Source organism: Tachypleus tridentatus, chromosome 9, assembly GCF_004210375.1.
Source record: "Tachypleus tridentatus isolate NWPU-2018 chromosome 9, ASM421037v1, whole genome shotgun sequence".
NCBI lineage: Eukaryota > Metazoa > Arthropoda > Merostomata > Xiphosura > Limulidae > Tachypleus > Tachypleus tridentatus.
The window spans coordinates 150593334-150604631 of NC_134833.1; the positions used below are offsets into that span (position 1 = coordinate 150593334).

The following is an 11298-nucleotide window of genomic DNA, read 5'->3' on the forward strand; positions in this document are numbered from 1 at the left end:
ATTATCACGTGGTAAACTTATATCATAGAAATGTAAATGAAACAGTTATCACGGGTCAGCATCATATGTTCAACTATGACCTAGTATCTGATCAGTTACAGGAACATTGTCTTTTTATTGAACACGTCTGCTGAAGAATAACCATTACAATAATTTGCTATTTCTTACACAATTCTGATTATTATGACGATATAGTTAAGAGCTGCTAATGATAAGTTATCTCTCTATTGGACATGATAGACGAAAGACAGTAACTTAACAACACTTATCACTAACTGTTGAACTGTTTTAACCGAATAGTAAAACAAAACAACACATTAATATCACCACGCGTGAAAGGTCGAGCATGTTCGAGGATAAAGTGAAATATTACACCACTCTAACCATCAGGCCATTCCAGGGCCTAACATGTAAGTGATACAAGTAGTAGTAGTGGTATCCGTTTGCTATTACGTACAAACTACCCACAACAATGTTGTACCTGCCAACACCCAACAGTTTTAAAACATATTTTATCAAACCACTTATGAACAAATCACTTTGGCACAGTGGTATGTCTTCGGGTTCGCAGCGTTAGAAACTAGGTTTCGATACCCGTGGTTGGAAGAACATAAATAATCTACTGTATAGTTTTGTGCATAATTTCAACAAACAAACAAACTTTAGAGTAACCGACATAGTCATTAAAAGAATCTATAATGATACATGTGTTATACTAAAAGCTATAAACAGAACTATTGTTAACTATGCTATCAATACCTGCTGGATTTCAGACATTTCTTTATAGTCACGTGTTATACATTGAAAATTTCCTTATTATCAGCGTTCAGACTTTCGAAATTATCACATATTTTAAATTCTCCCGAGTTTCTCAAGAGATATTTAAATATCTTTCTGTCTGTATAGATATTTCTTATCTCCTCAGTAATATCGGTCAGAAGCTACTGGTGAAACACTTTCGTCTGGTTAGAGGAAAATCATCTCATGTTTTTTAAAGTAGGATTAAAGTTGTTGTCTTTTAATATAATGTACACTTTTCCAAGTCACGTATTTATTATATTAAACTGAATATATCACACATAAACCTTGACAGTAAGTTTTTGTAATATGTGTGTTGACTGTATAGACAGAACGTTTTTAGTCTGATGTAACACAACATGGTAAAAGTATATAACCAGTTCAGTGTGATAAACACATTAATAAAAGTCTTGTGATGATTGGTACTTTCGTTTTTCAACATTTCTTTTAAAGATTTTTGAAAGACAACTACGAAGACCTGTTAAACATCTTTGTCACACGTGTTTTTGATTCGTTACTATAAAGCTGATAGTGACATCTAACTGCTTCTTCAACTTTCAATGAGACACATTTTACTTGAGTTTTATAAATAAATCAAACAATTAGTTTAGCAATTAATGATTCTTAAAACAAAATCTAAAAGCACAATTTAGTAAAACTAAGTTATTTGTGTCACATTAAATATCATCTGTCCTAAACTTCTCAATTAAAGAAACATACCGTGTTTCTCCGAAAATAAGACAGGGCTTATATTAATTTTAACTCCAAAATATGACACTAGGGCTTATTTTCGGGGGATGTCTTATTTTGATATATTAAAAAAATGAAGTCACAAAGTAAAACTATTAAACTAACCATTTAAAATAAACTATTATTAAACTATTAAACTAACCATTTAAAATAAACTATTAAACTAACTGATTAATACTTAAACAAACTAATTAACTAACTATTAAACTAATTAATAAATTAATTTTTTTTTATTTCTTTCCTCTTCCTGCCACTCTTAACTAGGGCTTATATTAAAACTATCCCGAAAAAATCACACTAGGTGTTATTATCGGAGAAACACGGTAATAATATCTTTGTTGTCATGACAACGTTAATGTCATTTTAAACATGTACTGGGTGTAACTTAGAAACCAAGTTAACGTCCAGTTATGAAATGCTGTTTACTTTCATGGTGTAATACCTCTTTCTTCTAATTGTAACAATGCGAGTAGGACACAGTTAAACAATTGTATACTGTAGCATTTTATTTTGAAAATATCGATTAATTACACTGTTAAAAATCAAAACATGTATTGTTAGTAATTTCAATTATTTTAATTATACTATTTTATTAACAACTTTAATTCTGTGGCGTCCATTATACTGTTACATGTATATTGTATCAGGGTGCAGTAAACTGTAGATAAATAAATAATAATTCTTACTTCTCAAATAAAACTACTTCGGTATATTCGTACAAAAATAACGGTTCTAGTTCCTCTGAAGTTACGAAAAATCCAGAAAGACACTGAAGGCTGGATCACTTGTCAATGTCACTTGCTGGAAAGTTTTATTTGAAAGTGTCAATGGTTAGTTACAAATTATTTTGTCTTCATCAGATTTACAGTAATGGGTATACGCGTGTTTGATTATAGCAAAGCTACATCGGGCTATCTGGTGAGCTCACAGAGTGGAATCGAACCCCTGATTTTATCGTTGTAAATCTGTAGACTTACAGATGTACTATTAGTGGGCCTAGAGTAACGAACAACAAAGATGTATCAGAAACTGATGATTTTACTTCTGGTGACGTCACTTTGTACAGTTTCTCAGTAGCAACAGGTAAGGTTGGATTTTGTTGCATTTTTAGTGAGAGTTGATTCAGAATAACTTAAAAATGCCGTGTCACACCAAACATGCTCGCTCTTTCAGCCGTGGGACGTTATAATGTTTTGATCAGCCCCACTATTCGTTGGTAAAAGAGTAACTCAAGTGTTGGCGGTGGGTGGTGATGACTAGCTGCCTTCCCTCTCGTCTTACACTGCTAAATTAGGGACGGCTAGCACAGATAGCCCTCGTGTAGCTTTGCGCGAAATTCAAAACAAACCAAACCACACAAATCCACGGCCATGAAGTATTGTACCATACATGTATCAGGTCATCCGATAATGCCCGAAAATTTAATATAGAAAGTGCATCATCATTCCTGACTTTGTAGATGGCTTTAATGACCAAAATATGTACTAGGACATGTATAAAAATGTTCAAATAAATAAAAGAAACTAAATCAACTCCATATTTTCAGATCATTAATCAAATAAACCCTTAGGAAGATGGATGTGTCTGAGGAGCACATTAGGTATATAATGCTTTAGGAGTTTAAAAAGGGCAACAATACAGTAGAAACTACACGAAACATTCAAGGTGTTTAAGATGCAGAGTCTCAATTAAAGAAAATGTTGAAGGGGGTTTCGAAAGTTCAGTTCTGGTGACTACAGCTTAAGTGATGCGTCACGTTCAGGTCGTCCTGTTGAGTTTAATGATGACTTGCTGCTGGCTGCACTTGATGAAGATTGTGCTGTAACAGTTGAAGAAGTAGTACAGAAATTTAATTCAACCCATTACACAGTTCACCGTCATCTGCAACAGCTTGGAAAGGTGTCAAAACATAGAAAATGGGTCCCCCATGATTTGACAGAAGCCAACCTTAGAGCAAGAGTGAACATTTGTACTTCTCTGCACTCTCGTGAACGTAACTCACCTTTATTGGACAGTTAGTGACTGGAGATGAAAAATGCATATTTTACAGAAATGTTAAGCGCCACAGAAAATGGCTCAATGCAGGTAAGCTGGATAAAGTACAGCCCAAAATGGAACTCCATCCTAGGAAAGTCTTGTTAAGTGTTTGGTGGGATATTGTTGGTGTGATCCACTTTGAGTTGCTGCCACTCAATGTGAAGATATTACATCAGACTTCTATTGTCAACAATTCAAGCACTTAAATGTTACACTGAAAGAAAAGAGGCCTACTTTGGTCAATCGTAAAGGTGCTGTGTTACAACAGGATAATGTATGGTCCCATACAGCAAGAATCACATCTGTAAAGATTGAAGAGCGAGACTGGGAAAAACTTCCACATCCTCCTTATTCTCCAGACCTTCTCCCATCTGATTATCATGTATTCCAAAGTTTGCAGAACTATCTTGATGGAAAAGAGCTTGGAACACATGAAGATGCCAAAACTACCCTCTCTACATTCTTTTTCTCCAAGCCCCGAGAATTTTACAGAAGTGACATTCAGAAGCTTGTTAATCGTTGGCAGGAAGTAATTAATAATAATGGAACATACATTACTGATTAAATAACATTAAAAGTGTTTGAAATCCTTTCTCTTTTTCTGAACCTAAAATCGGGCATTACTTAAAGGATGACTTGATACCCGCATACCTGATAAGCTCAGTTAAATCAAGAATTTCGGGAAGAGGAGAAAACGTGGAAGGTATTTCGGTTTAACATTTAACTGGCTCTTAGTCGGAGTTCTGGGTGAAAATCAACTGCATGTGCTCAGTTTACTTTCTCTTTAACCCACTCGTGATAGGATATTAGGTTAAGCAATACGAAAAAGAAACCAAAAAAACAAGGCCCGGCATGGCCAAGCGTGTTAAGGCGTGCGACTCGTAATCTGAGGGTCGCGGGTTCGCATCCCCGTCACATCAAACATGCTCGCCCTTTTAGCCGTGGGGGCGTTATAAAGTTGCGGTCAATCCCACTATTCGTTGGTAAAAGAGTAGCCCAAGAGTTGGCGGTGGGTGGTGATGACTCGCTGCCTTCCCTCTAGTCTTACACTGCTAATTTAGGGACGGCTAGCACATGGAGCCTCCGAGTAGCTTTATGAGACATTAAAAAAACAAAAACAAACAAAACAAACCAAAAAACACGTTGGCATCTATACATATATATAAATACACACGAACATTACTGACACATGCATTCACGAAAGAATACGGTTTTGATCGACAAGCAAGAAAAGACCGCCGACTACCACAAAATATGGAGGGATATCGATAGATTCTATGATAAGAATTTGAAGTTTGGGAAATGGGACAATCCCGAGAAAACCCAATCCCAATCCCTGGTCTTAACCTGTCTTTGAGGATCCCGAAATTTGTGCCTAAAATGAAAATAAAGAATGTTGATTATTGGTACACTAAAAATACAGTAAGGTGACAGGTGGGTGCGCATTGGTACACTAAAAATACATTAAGGTGACAGGTGGGTGCGCATTGGTACACTAAAAATACAGTAAGGTGACAGGTGGGTGCGCATTGGTACACTAAAAATACAGTAAGGTGACAGTTGGGTGCGCCACGTCTTGCGTGTTTCTGCTGGTGTTGAAAAATGTTTCGTTAGCATGTTTCCTGTGCTGACTGTTGGATAAAATCTTTCGGATAAATTCGGAATTCTTTCACACATGAAACTGTTATCTAAATATAGAAATACGTGTGATACAAAAAGGAAGGATAAACACTTTGTCTCTTTAGCTAGTTTCCATATTAGCAACACTTTGAAATATTAATGGGAGTCTCAGAAGCTGAGAAATGCTTCTTATTGCAAATAAGGTACTCAAATGAGTCTATAACTCAACTTTAGTAGTTATTTGTAAGCATTATTTCTTGGCCCATCCCTAGGTACTGAGGGATAGCACCGCACTTTGTGACAAACAAAAATTGAGCACTGTTAAAGAACTGGTAACTACCGTAGTTTCATGATATATATATTCATTGGAAACCAAACATTAACAATGAAGTGAAGCAATAGTATAAATCCTGAACATAATCATAAATTACGAATAAACATTTGCTCAAACGAATTATCTCGAGTTAATCGAAATGAAATGAATTTTGTTTCATGTTACCCAATCATAAGTACTTCTGAATAATGTCGCTAGATGGCAGGAGATAGTATATAAAATTTTTCTCAAGTGCCTTTACGTTTAAAATATGTTACGTCGTCTCCACACGTATTTCTATTATCACGACATTCTGTATTACTAAAATCGAGAACACATAATTGTAATCCTATAGTATACGTAAATAAAAATGCTTTTAAAGAGAATATTTTTAACTTGGAGAAATACGAAAATACTTAAATATAAATAATAAATACTAATAAAACTATTTGAAACAAATTTGTCGTATAAAAACGCGAGAAAACAGTATAACGTATGGCACTGATTTTATGTGCGTATCAGACATTGGTTTACTGTACTATTATTGAGTATAATTGTACAGCAGGTTTGTACGTAACTATCTTTGTCGGTTACAAATTTTTATTATTTACGAAATACTCTTTGGTTTTTATTTTGAATTTTTATCAATAGAAGCATCTGTCTTCTTAGATAAATAAAACTTTACTGTTGTCAGTAAATTCTGGTTATACACAGAGATAATGAAATATATACCTCAGTTCATTGTAGATGATCCAATCATTTTATTGTAACTTACTGAATATAACGTTCACGAATGACCTATAATATGAAACTTTACAAGATGATGAACGCTGAATGAAAAAGTCAGTACTGTAAAAAATTACTGAGTGATTACAGTTTCACAGTTGAGCAAGTCATATGTAATAAACAGTACAGAATAGGAACGTGAAATTACAGTAATACGTCACTGTGGTTTATTTATACGCCATTTTTAACCAGTTTTTTTCTCTGAGGGCTCGTTAATAACATATTAAAGACACAGATTTTATTTGTGATAACTCATGCAGAAGTCCCACATCCGTTGAAAAACAGTGCGACCGGGATTCGAACCCACGACCTTCGGATTACGAGTCGAACGCCTAATACACTTGGCTTATGAAACGAAAGATAAAATCGTTTGCTCGTTTCTGAAAGGAGAAAACAGAAACATAAATTTATACCACACTTGTTATTTACCACATTATTCATTACCACACTTGTTATTTACCACATTACTCATTACCACACTTTGCAGGAAGTGTCTAAAATACCAAGAGAGATGTCAGTTGTTGATATGATTGTGAGTTACTATGGATGCCGGACAACAAGTCAATTGAAAACCTAATAATATTGTAGGGTTAACAACGACATTAATCTAATTTAAACTTGGACAAGCGTAGATGAAGTAAACCTTAAAAGAATTGCTTGTACAATGTTCTACAATACTAGTTTTATTTGCATTTTATAAATAAATAAAACTGCAAGTACATTTTAGTACAACAAAATTATTTGTATCTGTGTTGATATCTTTATTGGAATTAAATTTAGAAAAATAATAATATTTTTGTTGTTATGACGACATATTTGTCATTTTAAACAAGCATTGGCCGCTACCTGGAAACCAACTAAATATCCAGTTGTGAGATATTATATGTATTTTATAATTCAGTACCACGTGTTATTTTTATAACAAGATAACGAGGTGACCATTCACAAGACGCAACAATAGCTTATTTCCGGTTCTGTTAAGACCTAAAGTAATGTGTGGTTCGGACGAGGGACAACACATGAAGTTAAAAACATAATAATATTTTAGGGTTAACAACGACATTAATGTAATTTAAACTTGGACAAGCCTAGATGAAGTAAACCTCAAAAGAATTGCTTCTACAATGTTCTACAATATCAGTTTTGCTTGAATTTTATAAATAAAAACAACATGAGATTTGTTTATAACTTATAACACTTAAACCTGGAATTGCAGTACAACAAAGTTATCTGTATCTGTGTTGATAATTTATTTAGAAAAATAATATAAAAACGTAATAATATTTTAGTTGCCATGACGACGTTGTTGTCATTTTGAACAAGCCTTGGCCGTTACCTAGAAACCAAGTTAACATGCATTTGTTAAATATTATATACATTTCATGGTTCAATACCACTTTGTACTTGTTGTATTGTTGTGATTATGGAACTGTTTATTAATAATGCATTGTAATACTTATGTTCAGGGCGTAGATTTTTTACACCCGATAGGGGATGACTTTGTAACCACTTATGGCTACTGTTCAATTTACAAATTGGTAATCTCTGATTACGTGAACCTGAAAGCTGTAAACATGCAGTCACAGAGTAATTTTGTTGCCACGATACTTCAAGGTTTCCATGTAGGTTTGTATAAGTGAGGTGTTGTGAATAGTTTTCAAAATGTTAATAGAATAAAGACAAATGTGTCACACATTAACTGCCACATGAATTTATTCCTGCACACTGCACAGTATAAAAGATGGCCATTATACTTGACAAGATTACTAATAGCTTTCATTGCATGAATTACGTTTTCAAATATTAATAAAATTAGTAATTACCATTGATAAGTTTATATATACTGAAAAACTGTTATTGTTGTTTGATAAAATAATTAAAATGTCTTTGCGAACTGTTGAAAATTACACATCAATACAATGTAACACATAATTATTCATACTTTTCATTGAAGTAAGATTCATTTAGTCCTCTAGTCTACATGTTCCCAAACGTAGACCTCCTTTGTGATGATCTGTTTATGAATTATTTCATGAGCTCTTCTATATGTATCTTGTCCACCTCATCTTTGTGAATGTGACAAACTGCCACATGGTTGAGGCAGCACTGAGACATAGTTGACCTTAACTACGTCTTCAACCATCTTAATGCAGAAAAGCTGCTGCGTTCACAGTCGCAGCTGGATACTGGACATACAAGTAAAATTTTCATGACAAGAAACACTTCACTAAACCTCTGCTGGTTTGTTTCGTGCATGTTACAGTAATCATCCTTCGCACCTTTCAGAGATACTGCTTTTGTTGTTCCTTTGAACATGGGCAACTGAAACTCGAGCCGTTGTGCAGAGATTTCTAGATAGAACTTTATAACCGAGTTGTCCATCTTGCCAGATATGATCATGTTCTCAAGTGCCAGATATTGTCTCAAGTCATTGTTGTCAGCATTGAATCTAGTGATCAGATGTTCTATGACTGTGTCCACAAATTCAAAATATTGGCTCCTGTAGTAATCTCTAGCTGTTGCACAATGGTGTGCTGAGCCATCACCTGTTATTCTTCTGGGGGGTCTGTGAATGCGTGGTAGTTCAATAGGCACCAGATCTAGGAAGTTACCTTTTCTCAGCTTCATCAAATATCTTGTTGTAATTTTCCTCTGTTCGCAATACCCGCAATTGTTCAACTGTCATTGCAGATGCTTCAATCATGCCAGATACTGTCACTGATTTTGCTTGGTTTGTTTGTTTGTTTTGGAATTTCGCACAAAGCTATTCGAGGGCTATTTATGCTAGCCGTTCCTAATTTAGCAGTGTAAGACTAGAGGGAAGGCAGCTAGTCATCACCACCCACCGCCAACTTTTGGGCTACTCTTTTACCAACGAATAGTGGGATTGACCATCACATTGTAACGCCCCCACGGCTGAAAGGGCGAGCATGTTTGGTGCGACCGAGATTCGAACCCGCGACCCTCGGATTACGAGTCGAACGCCTTAACCCACCTGGCCATGCCGGGGCGGCTTCCTATATAAGAGATTATTGTAACCACAGTTACAAGTTTAAGACCAAAATATCTCGAGAAGTTATGTTTTTAGTAGTTTAGATTGTGATATATCCCGCTGTTGGTCCAGATAACTGATATTTTATAAACGTATTTGAATAAATTAATTATAAAGAGGTTTTGGAAGTTCTGATTGGAATTCGAAACTTTAATGTAAATTAACAATAGTTAATTTAGTGGTAGATCTGAGCCTATGTCTTATATTTGTACAAGAGTTGGCGGTAGGTGGTGATGACTAGCTGCCTTCCCTGTGATCTTAAGCTGCTAAATTAGGAACGGCTAGCGCAGATAGTCCTAGTGCAGCTTTACGCGAAATTCAAAACAAACGAAACCATAAATTAGTACATTTAACGTCCTCTAGTGTCATGTCCGATAACTACTGAAGATTATTCAGCTTCAGTACGGTACAAACGTAGAAGAGGAATTATCTTCTGTAGGTCTGTGAGAATGTTATACAAACATGCTTTGGTTTATTATTAGACATCTAGTAGGTATACAGCTATTGTAAAATTTATCTGACTTATTAATAATTTACCAACTACATTTATTTAATTTTATACTTAGATTGGTGTTAATTTAATGGGAGAATTGATGGTGTTGTCATGACTAAAGAATTCTGAAGTGTTGTGAGTAACCGTTGGTTATTGGATAGTGATGCTGTGTTAGGAAGATTTTTCAAATGCACGTTTCTTGTTGAGATTATAATAAAAAAGATAAATTAATAAGGTTCCATTCTACTATACAAATAATTATTTTATTTTCATGTATTATAATAACAATTTACAATAACCCATAAGACATCAAGTTCTGTTATTAATATTAATGTGCTCAAGACAAAAATGTTTAATTGTATCTGAGAATGAAATGTAATAAAAAATCAAATCCGTCTCGTCAACGAACGTCAGCTTTTCCCAAAATATTCAAGTAGTTCACGTTCCTGAAAAAAAAATAAACACACATATATATAAGAGATACCTACTTTATTAAAAGCATTTCTAAAGTTTGGTTCTCGAGTAACTATTATAGATATATAAATAATACGTGCGGTGTATATTTAACGTTATTAAAGTAGATACATTTTGATATTTCTTGTAAGTACTGTTTGTAAATATAATACATATCTTCACACTACCTAAACAAGCAGCCAAACAGTCAGCTTCACTTCTATATCGGTTTTCATTCCCGTCACAGCCTCCAAAAATAAATTTCTTACACTTGTGGCTGTCTGGGTCGTAATAATAACTGGGAATATTAGCTGTACAAGGTCCTGAAACAGGTGGCGACTTGCAGTCTTTAGCTCGGCCTGTGGAAATATGACAAAATCATTGTCAGTCGTAAACTTATGTTAAGTGTAATAGTTAAAGCTAACTCTTTCATACACTGTAGTTATATTTGAAAATTATTAACCTATCAACATATTATGCTTGTAGTAAAAGTATTATAAAACAGTTGTCTTTCAAGGCAGTTCTAAGATATGAAACATTTCTGTGCCATATACCTCGACATGAAGATTCTAAAATTGTTAGTTGAAACTTAACAAATAATTTATGAGAAGTTGTTGTTGTTTTGAATTAAGCACAAAGGTACACAATAAGCTATATGTGCTTTGCCCACCACGGGTATCGAAACTCGGATTTTAGCGTTGTAAGTCTCCAGACATACCGCTGAGACACTGGGTGGCAATTTATGAAAAAAGTTGTAAAATACGAAACGCAAGAGACATTTCTAACATTTTTTAAATAAACATCAACAGAATACAAAACACAAACAAACATTCACGTGATTACTATAAACTATGTACCGATATAATACGACACAATAATGTCTTCACGACGACTAAAACACTATTTCTTCAATTAATAAGTTCTGCATTTTATCAAAACATATTTACTGAGACAAAGATATCTGTTAAACTAGAATCTACAATCAGGCTTAGTTAA

At 34.3% G+C, this 11298-nt stretch overlaps 1 long non-coding RNA gene across 1 annotated transcript; it reads right to left on the bottom strand.

Moving 5' to 3' along the window:
* Positions 1-10090: 10090 nt before the first annotated feature.
* On the bottom strand, positions 10091-10964 carry LOC143227273 (uncharacterized). The gene is made up of 2 exons (XR_013014977.1): positions 10491-10964; positions 10091-10295 (listed from the first exon to the last, which is right to left on the bottom strand). It is a non-coding gene; the product is annotated as an uncharacterized LOC143227273 (long non-coding RNA).
* Positions 10965-11298: the final 334 nt, after the last annotated feature.